This window comes from Bison bison, unplaced genomic scaffold (genome assembly GCF_000754665.1).
Source record: "Bison bison bison isolate TAMUID 2011002044 unplaced genomic scaffold, Bison_UMD1.0 scf7180017864182, whole genome shotgun sequence".
Classification (NCBI taxonomy): Eukaryota; Metazoa; Chordata; class Mammalia; order Artiodactyla; family Bovidae; genus Bison; species Bison bison.
In genome coordinates, this window is record NW_011494754.1 from 754,716 (window position 1) to 768,903 (window position 14,188).

The 14,188-nt window shown below is 44.2% G+C and overlaps 2 protein-coding genes across 6 annotated transcripts in view; one reads left to right on the forward strand and one right to left on the reverse strand.

Moving 5' to 3' along the window:
• Window positions 1–14,188, reverse strand: part of LRRC16A (leucine rich repeat containing 16A) — a 307,036-nt gene that overhangs the window by 181,099 nt on the left and 111,749 nt on the right. The window lies entirely within an intron of this gene.
• The window catches only part of LOC104991105 (cytidine monophosphate-N-acetylneuraminic acid hydroxylase), a 295,241-nt gene continuing 292,927 nt past the window's right edge, over window positions 11,875–14,188 (forward strand). The window contains exon 1 of one of the 3 annotated variants that reach the window (XM_010843456.1): window positions 11,875–12,074. The gene's annotated coding sequence lies outside the window, so the exon portion shown is untranslated. The remainder of the gene's footprint in view (window positions 12,075–14,188) is intronic. The other 2 variants (XM_010843451.1, XM_010843454.1) reach the window with 2 other exon arrangements.

Here is a 14,188-nt window from a genome sequence, read left to right on the forward strand (position 1 = left end):
AAAGGTCTGTCTAGTCAAAGATATGGTTTTTCCAGTAGTCATGTATGGATGTGAGAGTTGGACTATAAACAAAGCTGAGCACCAAAGAATTGATGCTTTTGAACTGTGGTGTTGAAGAAGACTGTTGAGAGTCCCTTGGACAGCAAGGGGATCCAGCCAGTCCATCCTAAAGAAAATCAGTCCTGAATATTCATTGGAAGGACTGATGCTGAAGCTGAAATTCTAATACTTTGGCCACCTGAAGCAAAGCACTGACTCATTTGACAAGACCCTGACGCTGGGAAAGACTGAAGGCGGAAGGAGAAGGGGACGACAGAGGATGAGATGGTTGGATGACATCACCGACTCAATGGACATGAGTTTGAGTAAACTCCAGGAGTTGGTGATGAACAGCGAGGCCTGGCGTGCTACAGTCCACAGGGTCGCAAAGAGTCAGACACGACTGAACAACTAAACTGAACTGAAGGTCCATCCGTGTGGCTATAACATAGCAATATTTCATTCTTTTTATAACTGAATAATATTCCATTCCACAGCACATCTTGATGTAGCACCTTTTCAAACTCTGCTCCCCCTCTAGCAGAAAAGGTTTAAAAATGGAAATAATGTCAACAGTCATGATGACCAGCATGTCTACAGGAAGTCAGACTTTTCATCCTTTCATCTATCTATGGTTAACCCTTGACCAACTCAGGGGTTAGTCTGCATATAGCTTATAGTGGAGTGGGCCCTTCGCATCTATAGTTTGGCTGCATCTGAGGATTCAACCAACCACGGACTGTCTAGTAAGTACTGCAGTATTTATTACTAAAAAATATCTGCATATAATGTGTAGCTCAACTGTTGCTCAAGGGTCGACAGTATACTGCAGCACACACACTTCTTCCTTCCAGTGGTTCTTGTATAATCAATCTCTGATCTTTTCAACAATCTTAAGTCCACAAAACTTTTGCATAGAAGTAAAATAATAGCCAAATCATAAAACTCACACACCAGAAAGGACTCAATATCAATCACCTAGTGAAAGACCATAATCTGAGAGAAGATCCAAAGAAATTGTCTCATAGGTAGTCCATACCAGAGCCGGACTAGAGGCTGAAACTCTTTATTCACAGCGTATGACTACCTTTTCACTCTCTCCTCAGATGGCAATAAGGGTCAGTGCCAAAAGCCCCAGATGGGAACATGAAGCCTCTTCAGTAGCCAGAAGAGCATACTAACCTCTGTGAACAGGCCATCAGAGGAAAATTGGTGCCACAACATCCAGGATCATTTTACAAGTACAGTAGTAATACCAGCTGATACTTGTGGGGTACTATGGTCCCACGGGTTTCCATACATCATCTCCTTTAACCCTCACAGCAACCAATGCAGTAAACACTATTATTAACTCCATTTTAAGAAGAAACTGAGATACAGAGATTATGTTACTTGCCCGAGTCACCAAGCAAGTAGGTGGCAAGGCTTGGATTCAAACAGATGGTCTGGCCCCAGAGATTATGCTAATTACTTATACAGGCTCTCAAATCTCACCTAAGAGCCAGCTTCCTCAATAGTCTGCACATATACAAACACAGATGAGTTATAGATCTTTAAAGCCAGAAAGATGCAAACAGGTAAAAGTGTCATCAATAAGATGATGGATGATTGCATAACATACGAACAAGGACCACTCTTAACTGTCTGTCCAGACCAGTAGACCAGGGCCTCTCTCTGATCGTGGGTTAATCTCTGTGTGTCTCTATTTGGATCTGTCTACCTGATTCTACATGTGTCTCTCTCAGCTTATCTGTGCATCTCCTGGACTGTTGCCCAGCCCTCCCTTCAACTTCTCCTCTCTTCTGTGGCCACCGCTATGCCCACCACACCCAACCCCAGCTTCTCATTCTCTTCCCCCTCCTCTTGTTCCCATCCCCTTTGCTCTGCCCTCATTTCCTGGCCCTTTCTCTCTGCTCATCAACCAGAGCTTGTATCTTATTTCTCCCAGAAACAGGCTCCCATCACAGAAGAAATACTTTGTTCTTGAAGGGTATTTCATTTGGGACATAGTCACAGAGAAACTTGAACAAAACATGAAATAAAAATGACAAGGCATCTTTTGACATTATACAGCAAGCACACCGGTAATTAAGTGATTACAAGGTCCCCTGTGTGAATCTAATGACTAAGTCTTAAAAACTAATCTCAAAACAGGCACCCATGTAACTGACACACGGCAGTGATCCCAGCACGGTGGCACAGGCTGGCCTTTTCATCCATTTACAAGCATCACATTTTGGAGAATAACATCTCCCACAAATCAGCTGAAGCATCAAGTGACCTCCCTGCCTGCTTTTGATCTGTCCTTTCCTGGAAAGTCACCAGGGGGGTTTCCAGGGGCCACTGACAGGGCCCTGGCTCAGTATATTTTTTAAAACAGGAAAAAAAAAAAAAACGTGTGTTCACACGGATTCACCTTTTGCATAAAGAGCAATCTCTTGACCATATGTAGATGCATAATGTTCTAATGATCACTTCTGCTTTCACTCTGGCAACAACAGCGCTCACAATCTGTGGCCCTGCATGCCAACCTTTCTTTAGAAATATTTTAAAGGCAGCCTAAGTACACAGTGCCCTTTGGCAGCTGGACACAGGTCAAAATCATTTGCTTGAAAAGAAACGTTCAGGCTTTGAGAGGAGAAGCTTTGTGCTGGCTGGCCCCCATTTCCGGTGGTCTGATCTGATCCCCAAAGGCAAACGAATTGTCCTTAGAAAGCCTGGAAGGAGATGGAATAGAAGGGGTAAAATTCTCCAGTGCTTACCCAGCCTTTCAAACAATAGGCTCACTTGTGAGCACAAGAGCATAGCAATATTTTGAAGCACATGTGCAAAACTATGGATGCTACCACTCTAAGAATTGTGCCTTTTGCTCTATCAACCCAAACTGGACTGATAAATAGGGCTACATTCAAGCTGGAAATGGAGAAGGAAATGGCAACCCACTCCAGTATTCTTGCCTGGAGAATCCCAGGGACAGGGGAGCCTGGTGGGCTACCATCTATGGGGTCACACAGAGTCGGACACGACTGAAGCGACTTAGCAGCAGCAGCAGCAGCAAGCTGGAAATCCCAACGAACTCAGGCTCCTAGGTTTCCTCTTTGGGGCCAAGATGCCCTAGGAGTTGTGGCCCTAGAGGTCTTACGGTGCACACACGTGGCTTCCAGCAGGTGAGGGGAGACATCACAGAGGAAAACCCCCCTGTGGTGTATGAGGACGTGCTTCCTGGTCATGAGTGAGCACTCCCTTGACACTTGGGATAGCAAGCCTCTTCTGGGCAGGGTGACCACAATCTCCATTTCCAGTTTTAGCTCTGAGAATCCTGCATCCCAGAAACTGGGACGTTTGGTCGCCCTACTTGCTGGGGTTTTGGAATTAGGAAGACAGAATCCAGTTATGGCTTTGCCACTTTCTAGCTGATTCACTCTCACAGAGTTAGCTTCTCAGTCTGCTCACCTGTAGAACCAGAAGAATGTTGCTCTGCAGGATTGACGCTATTGTTTACAGTAAGATACAACCGTATTAATAGAGACCTAGCCCAGTACCAAGAACATCTCCACTGAATATATCAATTTAATTGGTGTGAGAGCATCTTAAGTTTAGATTCCCAAAGATTAACATCTATTGAATTTTTAAATAGTTTTTGTCAAGAGAACAAAACAAACAATTGGGAAAAAAAAACAAAGATTCTGAGACAAGCTGAAATTTTCAGTTCAATATGTATCTTTAAACTTGAAGAAAAATGTTCTTACAAAGCTTTAAAAAAATGAAAAAAAAAAAGGCAGGGGGAGCATTAGAAGGTCTATGCGTACTTAGTCAAGAAACCTTAACCACAAAGGGCAAACTAGAATTTCCCTCCCACCCGGTCCGGGAGGCCCATTCTTCCACCAGAGTCTTAGCATGCAAACCACATTTTCAACCTCTATAATGAATTTCCTCTCCCCTTCATTGAAATGCAAGCAGCAGCTTGGTTCCCTTTGAGGCTTCTTGGTTCAACTTTTAACTTCAAAATTTCACTTGGAAACATTTATAAAAATCCTCCCTCATGTTAAGACGCACAGCTTAGCAGAGAAGCCTAAATTTCCTTACGGAGATGATACATAATGAGGTAGGCCATGGAATCCTCTCATTGCACACTTGCTAAAAACAGAAATAAGTATGTTTCACCCTCTAAAGAATGCCATTACCTAAAGTCTACCGCTGCATAGGCAACACATAAATTTATGGCCCCTCCGTCCACATTCTCTCCCGCACATTACCAAAAGTGCCTTTCATTTAAAACTGGGCCCTTCCTGCCAAACATAAGATCGATGGTCTCATATCCCCAAAATGCTCATGTGCAAGCAAGCTAAACGATGACTGTCACTTACTACGTTTCCTCTCTTCCAAACTCACAGCTCCAAGTACATCTCGGACAAGACTTCATTAATCCAAGACACACACTTCAGAGAAGGAGAGGGACAGGTGGCAAGGAATGCTATCACCATTGAGGAGAGTTCTGAGTGACAGGTGCTAAGGGACTTGTGCAAGGTCACCAGAAAGCTGAGGGAGAATAAAAAGCCTCTTCTGACTCTCAGCCTCCTAACAACCCACTGCACACGGCTTTGATGACCATCACTCTCTCTGGCCAAAGCAGGACACTAGACCCAAAAGGAATACAAAAACCATACTGTTTTAGTGCAATTTCTGGCCCCAAATGCCTTGTAAAACCAGATCACCACACTCCTCAGACATCTGTATCTCTCCTAATGCCATTTATAAGTGTGCCCTAGGAGGTGGCATAGTCCAGTGTAGGATCTGAAAACTACAGATCCAGCCCCGCCTGTTTTTATAAATAAAGTTTTATTGGGACACGGCCACATCCATTCATTTAACTGGTGGTCTCCAGCTGCTTTCACACTACGAAGACAGAGCCGAGCAGATGCAACAGAGATGCTTACGGCTCACAAAGCTGAAAATATTTACTATCCGGTTGGTCCTTTACAGAAAGTATAGGTTTGCTGACCCCTTGCCTAGTGGTTTAGAGGGGAAACTCTGGGATCAGGTTGCCTGGGTTTTGATCCAAACGTCACCATTTACTATCTGCGTGACTTGGGGCAAACTACTTCCCTTTCTCATTGCCTCAGTTTCCTCTTCTGTAAAATGGAAGCAATGATGTATACCTCAGGGAGCCATGAGGGTTAAATGAGTCACTGCGTGTCACTAAGTAAACGTATGTAAAGTACTGACAGCATACAGAAGGGGCCAGCGTATGGAAAGCAGGTGTTTCTTATTATTTTTATTACAATATTATAATAATATTACTCATGTCAATTATACTAAGAACAGAGTTCCTAGATTTAGGCTGGGTCTGATCTCAAGCTAGACAAATGACCTGAGTCTGAACAAGTTAACTATCTGTGTGGATCTCAAGTCACCCAAGCTTAAAATAAGGGGGTTGGAACAGATGTCTGAGTTACTTTCCTACACGCTGGGTTATGGCTCAGACCCACTGTGGGTCTGACCCAGTTCTCAGACCCTGCTTCTCTTTGCTCTGCGTGGACTGCCAGGAATGTAAGTCACCAGTAAATACTTGCTGAGAGGAATTAACTCCTCCATGGGTCTCTCCTTCCAGGAAGGACAGATGCTCCCTCAATTGGCGGGTAGCAGGAGAGAGCCACTGGAGGTGCGTTTTTGTCTTCAGATGTCTAGTTTCAGGGGAAACCTTTGTACTCTAACACCTGTGCAAATCCATTTCTTTTCACCTGGTTATTTATGTCATTATGCAGAAATGCAATGTTTACATACAGCTTGTCAGAAACAATTGCTTCATTCTTCCCACAGTCCCTTTATTGCAAGTTGTAAGGCTTCATCAAAGCGTGAAAGAAAACAAGCATCTCTAAGTTTTTCCCACGGATGAACACATGGCTACTTTCAAACAACTTCAAGTCTTCTTGATGTCATTGACATTTCAGATCTTCTTTTCAAAGCACTGTCTGATACAAAACTCTGGAATGGGTCGTACTGATTCTTTGATAATGACATGCTTTTAAAGGCAGAATAATGGCGTGATCATAATCCCTGGAATGGGACCACTTCTTAGGCTAAGAGTGAAGATGAATCTAACTCCTAGTGCCAGGTCCAGGAAGGTCACGTTAAGATACTCACCTGGCACAGAGTTTCTGCCCAGACCTCTCAGCACTGGGGTCTCCGTGGTCTGCACGAGGCACGCCTGGGAAGGAACCTCTGCTAGTCATCATTGTTATGTTTATGGTTTAAATTAATTCACCAACAGTAGAATCACAGTCATGTAAAACATATAGAAAACATACAACATGAATGCAAAGGTCACGTTAACAAACCTTCTCCTGCTTCCCTAACATGGGGCCAGCTGGTCTCTTCCTGAAAATGTCATGAGTCACTAGCACCCAATTCTAGCGAAAGATCACAGTTAAGAGGGATCTAGGGATGGGCGTATGCAATTCCTTTATTTTAAAAATGAGGAAACAGACCAGGAAGAGTCAAACAACTGTCTGCATTTATCAGGGTTCCCATTTTTGTTTTTTTCTCTGACAGTGAAATTTTAAGCACAAATAAATTTATTTAAAGGAAATGGGTAGCTCTCATTTTTTTTTTGAAAGTTGTTGGTTTTCTTTTAAATTAAAAACCAGAGCTCAAGAGAGAAAGAAACTAAATCAACTCTACCAATTTGAGAAGCAAGAACTTCTTCCCTCAAGTGGTAAGTCCCTTCTGGCAGCCCTTGTGGAGTGAATGGATACCAACCATTTTTCTTCCCTGTGTGATTCTTCTCAGGATTCAAAACCCAGAAGTGAGAACCCAGTTCTGGGCATGGTGCCTAACAAAGAATTACCTGAAAGATGTGACAGTTACAGCTTAATGATAAAGACCATGAGCTCCAGGGGCAGCCTCCCTGGATATGAATCCCCCCGAGACCAATCCCTACTAGCTGTGTGACCTTGGGCAGGTCACTTAACCTCTCCATGCCTTGGTCTCCCCACCTGTAAAAACATGGAGACAATACAACTGCTGAGATAACAGGTGAGGTACTCAGAACAAGACCTGGTACATAAAGGAGTCCAATAAACACACAGCCTTGGACAAGTCCAACGGTAATAGTAGTTAGACAGCTATATGGCACAGATGAACATGAAGTAAGTTTCACTCATCATTTACCAGAATTCTAATGCTGCGGTCCCTCCCCACCCTACACCCTTTCAATTTATCAGCCCACAAGAGAGGTTCTTCTATCCTCATCTTCTCAAGTCCAGGAGGGACAAATGTCACTTCCTTATTCTTCACTTTTTGTTAATTAGTATTTTCAGCAAGAAAAAAAGCATACATTTTCATTCCTGCTCTCAGGACAAATATATGAAATAGTTTTTCACTCTACAGATGTATGGATGGCAGATGGGTGAGGGCAAGCATTGATTTAGATTTAACACTGTTACAGAAATTATCAGGTCGAGAGATATTTTTCATTACATTCCATAAGAAGAAACAGGGAGAGGCAGGGGGTAAAGATCTGGATTAATTATATTGAGAAATCTGGATGTGCACATAATTTTCAAACTGAGGGCTACAGCCCATTGGTAGGTAGTTAAATCAATTCGGTAGAGTTTAACAAGCATATTAATAAAATAGATTAAACTGAACTGGAAGTGAAAAGAAAATTAAGAGCATTGCTAATACAAACCATAAGCATTGCTTCATGAAACTTCTGTTTCAGAGGTATCAGTGTGCACACGGTACACATGTGTGTGTATATGTGTATGTGTGCATGTGTGTGTGTGTGCACGCGCATGCTGACGTGCATGCAGGGGGGTTGCTTCTCAAAATCAACATAAAATGCATTTCTTCTCTGGGTCCAGGTATTGAAAGTTTGATAAAGCTGGCTAATGGCACCATCTACACCCATAAGCAAGAGGATACAGAAGAGGTTGAGGAAGCAAGCTTGGATAGCAAGAACATGAGCTTTGGATTCAAAAACCTCAGAGAAACCCCAGCTTTAGCATTTTGTGAGCAGAGAGGAAGTTGGCAGGTTCCTGTAAGTCTCCAGGCTGCAGTATCCTCATTTCTAATTCAGAGACAATATTTATCCTTGTGTAAGAATCGGGGATTACCTATCAAGTTATCAAGTGCTAAGTCTATAGTAAACATTAGTATGAAAGGAGTCATTCTAACTGACATCATACTTATTGAATACAGCTCTGAAAGGGATCCATAGGGATTAAAAAAAACTGAGACCTATAGACACATGCGCACACCTGCTAGTCAGAGACAGAGCCAAGCCCAGATGCCCTGGCTCCCACTCAGTCACCTGTTTACCACACATCATCTCCAGGATGCAGCTTTCAGTACAGGAAGAAATTATTCCCATGGTAACTATAGCCTATCTGAGAATTAGAAAAGAACTTCCATGTCTGGGTGGTGATAAGAGTGAAACCTGATACAGAGGAAGAAGAGGCTTTGGACCAATTTGAATTCACTTGCCATCTCTCCCTGAGTCTTATTTTTCTTACCTGTAAAATGGGTATGGCTCTAGATGAGGATTAAAAGGGATAGTTTACCAAAACCCTAGCACTCTCTTAACTTTATTCACTGATGATGCTAACATCTGGCTAAAAATGTCTATATACCATCCCCCCTCCAGCTTCCATCATCAGAGATAAGCAATGCATCCATTCACATAAGGGCACTGGACTCTTTAGATGTTCTAGAATTTTATGGCCACAGTGTGAATCCTGACTCCTCCACTCACAAGTGAGGGTGATTTGGGGAAAGGCTTCTCTGGGTCTCACTTTCCTTGTCTGTAAAATAAGGGATCATCATGGGTATCAATACCTCATGGCAGACCGTTGTGAGGATTAAACAACAGACTATACCTGAGGTGCCTAGAACAGTGTTGCCAACAGTAAGTGCTAGCATCACTGTCACGCATCCTGAGAGACTTGATGACCAGCCGGCCCGTCTCATTCTTTGACCTTCTGGTGGTCCACTTAGTCATTCCCTGGGCTGTGCTATCTGTCCGCTCTATGATTCCCAGCTCAGGCATCCCATTCTTGGACCACCACCTTCTCATTTCTCCTTCAGTGTGATCTAAGGACCAGAGGGGCTAGCAGCACTTAGGAGCTTATTAGAAATGCATAATCTGGGAATCCAGACCTACTGCATCAGGATCTGCAGTTTAATAAGATCCCCAGGTGATTCATACACACGCCGCACACTTAGCAAAGTACATGCGTCTTTTCCTCCACTCAGCTGTGCCCGCTACCCCAACACTGCTGGTCACTGACCATCCTACATCCTCCCAGCCATCTTCATCCCATTAAAACCCCACTGAAATCATTCCTCTACTGTTAATACCTTCAGTCTGTGTGTTCCCTGTCCTTTCATTACTCCCACAGAGGAAAAACCTCAACCCTGGATGAACCCACCCATCTGCCTATCCCAGGCTTGCCATGGTGGCTTCCAGGCACAGCTGGAGAACAGAGCTAGCCTACAAACTGATTCTGCTTCCTTCCTGCGCCACTGAGTACACAGACTTCATCAGAATGGTACCGCTGACCATCCCACTCTAACCCTCCCCACCTGCCTGCTCCTGAGGCTCCATCTGTCCCCTTCTTCTGAACTGCTGGAGGTAAATGCCTATCCCCTTGCCTTGACTCTGGATTATACCCCGCCCACATTTGCAGAGGTTTATGTAACTATGTCTTCTGTTCCATATCTAAACGTCCAGATACAGGATTCCCAAGATCTAGATCTGTATCCTGGATTCTACACCCCTCTTGTAGCTCCATCTAACCCCCTCCCTGCTCCTAACTTCTCAAAAAAGGATCTGTACCTGATTCATTCTTCTGCCTCGAATGCAACCTATTGTTCAAAACTGGCTTCTGTCCCCACAGCTCCCCTGAGGTCCCAACCACCTCTTTGTTGCTAAGCCCCACATATAGTTTTCAGCATTTCCTAATGAGATTTCTCCTTAGTAATGGGCAGAACTGACTTAGATTTCACAGCCGAACTAGATACCACCTTAATGCTGATATAGCCCCTTGTGCTTGAATTCTTTTTTCCACTGATTTCTCCACCCACCTCCCTGGTCATGTCCATTCCCCACTCCCTGCTACCTTCCATTTTCTCCCATGACTTCAGTGAATCCCAGAGGGCTCCCAAGTTCCTGTGCAGCCCAAACCTGTCTTAAATCATCAGCTCTAACTCTACTTCAACCCTTAAACTCAGCATGTGATCTTTCTTTCAGAATCTGTTCCTCACTAAGCGTTTGAGCTCAGTAATGAGCCATGGCAATCCATACAGCTTCTCAAGCCAGAAATCCAGGCATCATCAATGGAATCTCAGTCATTCACCAAGTTCAATGCAATTGAAACATCTCTTAAATCCACTCACTTCTCTCCAGTTCCAATACAATGACTCTACCCCAGGCCACCATCATCTTGCTCCTGTAACACTTTGAGCAGCCTCCCCACGGACCCATCTTGCCTCATCAAATCAACTGCCCATAAAGGATCTTGATGCGATCTTCTAAACATCCAATCATTTATCCTATCACTTCTCTACTCAAGCTCTTTAGTGGCTCCGCATGACTACGCTGGTCCTTGCCTCTACCTGCAGCCTCGTTTCACTCCCTCTCCTTCCCGAACCCATCCCCTCCAGTTATAGCCATACTGGCCTTCTGCTGGTCCCACCGTCTGCTCCAACCGTTCTTCCTTCTGCCTCTTTGCTTTACCTTCCCCTGATCACATCTACTCATCCTTCAGAGCCCCACCTAAAGAACTTCCCTAACAAAGTCCAGACTACAGCAGGCCTCCCGATCATATATTCTCACAGTATTTGCTCCTTTCCTCCGTAATACCTATCACAATTTTAATTAGTGGAGTTATATATTTAATATCTACCATCCCCACCAGACTGTAAGGTACTTGGGAGCAGGGACCATATCTGTCTTTGTCAAGGTTTACTCCTCTTCCTTACCTCCTTTCCAGCTATGAAAATGCAAGATCTCAGAAGGTTAAAAAAAAAGTTGCTATAATTGTGAATCCAATTGTAAAAATTCAGTTTTGCCTCATTATTCCTGATGCCTACCACGTAATTGACACATCCTTCCTATTTAATAGTCATATCCTATATGGGAAGTACCTGAAAATTTGTTGTTTGCAGCTCACCTCAACCCAGTTCAAACAGATACATTAATACTAGCTGATCCCCAACTCAGCTGCCAAAAGAAAGAGAAATAGAAAAAGAAAAAGATAACCTAAACAGAGGAAAGTTCTAGAAATGCCAAATGCTGACATCCCTGCCTTTTGCCTACTGTGTTCAAAGAACTTCTTTACTCATAAATTCACTCCAGAAAGACTCTAGTCTTCTGCAACTCCCACAGGCTGGCAATACCATTTCTAGCAATGGAGGCAGGGAAAGCAAAATCCATTCCAATAAATGATTTCAGGTGTCCTAAGGCTTTCTAGATCTTGATTTTGCCCTTGATTGTGCCAACAGAGCAAACAGTTAAATCAACAAAACAATTTACAAAGGGTGGGTTGGGGTACTGACAGGCAGACTTCACACAAAATATAGGGGGAAAAAATCACATGTTATTTTAGTGACAATTAATAGACCATTTAAACAGAAGAAAATTTATCCTTTAAAAAACCAGTGCATAATGAAAGGACATGGCAAAAAGAGGAAACCTATTTTAAAAAATAGAGCATGTTTTTCCTTCTTGAAGCTTCAGATAAATGAAATTTGCTATACGGAGAAACGTTTTTGCTCTGGGAACACAGGAATATCACTCATCTGTTCAAAGAACCCCACCCGAGCATTGTGCCAAAAGGCTCAAAGTTGCAAGATGAAGCGAAAGCTGGGGGCAGAGCTCTTGAAGCTAAACCCAGTCTTTGCACGATGGGAGGAAGTGAAAAGCTGGCCTCCCCTGAACACTGCTACTGCTCCGCCCTTTAACTAGAAGTGAGCAAGTGACTCTCTGCTTGTTTGTGTCTCCTCCTCCCAGCCTCAGTGGGAACCAGCAAACTGTAAGTGATCCCTTTAATTTTTTTGTTTGTTTTTGCTCCCGACCATTGCCAAGCTTTCCCCTCTCCCCAGCTATGCCAGAAAACAGGCCGGTGCCCCAGTCTGGCATCACCAGCTTCCCAGTGCAGGAAGGGAACTCTCTGCCTCCATGTTTCTAGATTTCTGTTTCTATAGCTCATCACTTCCCTCCTAAGGCAGCAAACTATGGTTGGCCCCTTCCCTGCTCTGTTCCCCTTCGCTCAGCACACACACCCGTGGAGTCCAGCTCCACAACCAAGAGGGACCCTTTTTCCTGCCTTCGAGTGTCATGGTCATCTTGAAGGACTGGTTACTCTGCTGAAGGATCAGCCCAGCTGGAGCCCCAAGTCCTTTTTTTTTTAAAGTTGTCCCCATACAACTCCTGCAGCCCTGGTCCAAACTCTCCCCTATGTGGCCCCTCAAGAGTGGGAAGGAGAAGTCCATAGGCTCCTGGCAGAGCCCTCAGAGAGCGCAGCCTCATCCCAGAGCCCTCTCAGAGGGGAACAGGGTAGAGGAAAGATGATGCTGGATGGTGTGTCTTTGTGTTTCTGTGTCTCTTGCTAAAATGAATCTCATTAAACTAGCACACTTGGGTTCCCAAAAAGTACTCTTTTCGATGCATCTATCCTGTTCTTTTTGGTATTACTTATCATGTGCATGCTAAGTCGCTTCAGTCGTGTCCAACTCTGTGTGACGCCATGGAGTGCAGCCTGCCAGCCTCCTCTGTCCATGGGATTCTCCAGGCAAGAATGCTGGAGTGGGTTATCATGCTCTCCTCTAGGGATCTTCCCACCCAAGGGATCGAACCCTGGTCTCTTATGTCTCCTGCATTGGCAAGCAGGTTCTGTACCACTAGCACCACCTGGAAAGCCCATGATTTATCATAACTGTCATTCACTTAAGTCTTTCTTTCATTCATTAGATTATCATTGAGGGTCTACCTTGCAGACACTAAAGATGAAAAAGACATAAAGCATTGCCTTCAAACAGTGTATATTCTACTGGGAGGAGACAGACCACACACACACACACACACACACACACACACACTGAGGTATGTCAGATGGTGATAAGTGTTGTGAAGAAAAGCACACACACACACACACACACAGAGGTATGTCAGATGGTGATAAGTGTTGTGAAGAAAAGCACACACACACACACACTGAGGTATGTCAGATGGTGATAAGTGTTGTGAAGAAAAGCACATACATACACACACATACACACACACGCACACTGAGGTATGTCAGATGGTGATAAGTGTTATGGAGAAAAGCACACACACACACACACACACACACTGAGGTATGTCAGATGGTGATAAGTGTTGTGAAGAAAAGCCACACACACACACACACACTGAGGTATGTCAGATGGTGATAAGTGTTGTGGAGAAAAGCGCGCGCGCACACACACACACACACACACACTGAGGTATGTCAGATGGTGATAAGTGTTGTGGAGAAAAGCACGCACGCGCGCACACACACACACACACACACACACACACACACTGAGGTATGTCAGATGGTGATAAGTGTTGTGGAGAAAAGCCTAGTAGGGGAAGTGAAGAATGAGGGTTATATGGGGACTGGAGAAGGGGTGGTGTTGGTGACATTTTTAAATAGTTTGGTGAGACCTCATTACGAAATCATGTTGAAAAAGGACTAAAAGAAGTGAAGAAATGAGTTAGGTGGACATCTTGAACAAGTGAGCCAGACAGAGAAAATGGCAAAAGCCAACAGCATACTCCTGAAGTAAGAATTTTTGCTTAGTTGCTAAGTCATGCCAGACTCTTTTGCGACCCCATGGACTGGGGCCCACCAGGCTCCTCCGTCCATGGGATTCTCCGGGCAAGAATACTGGAGTGGGTTGCCATTTCCTTCTCCAGGGGATCTTCCCAACCCAAGGATTGGACCCTCGTCTCCTGGCACTGACAGGCAAATTCTTTACCACTGAGCCGCCAGGCAAGCCCAAGACAAGAATAAACTTTTGATAATTGGAGAAGAAAGAAGAGCTTACTGTAGCTTCAGGGGAGTACGCACTGGTGATGTCAGAGGGGGCCGTGAGACCCATGAGGCCCTAAAGTCCACTG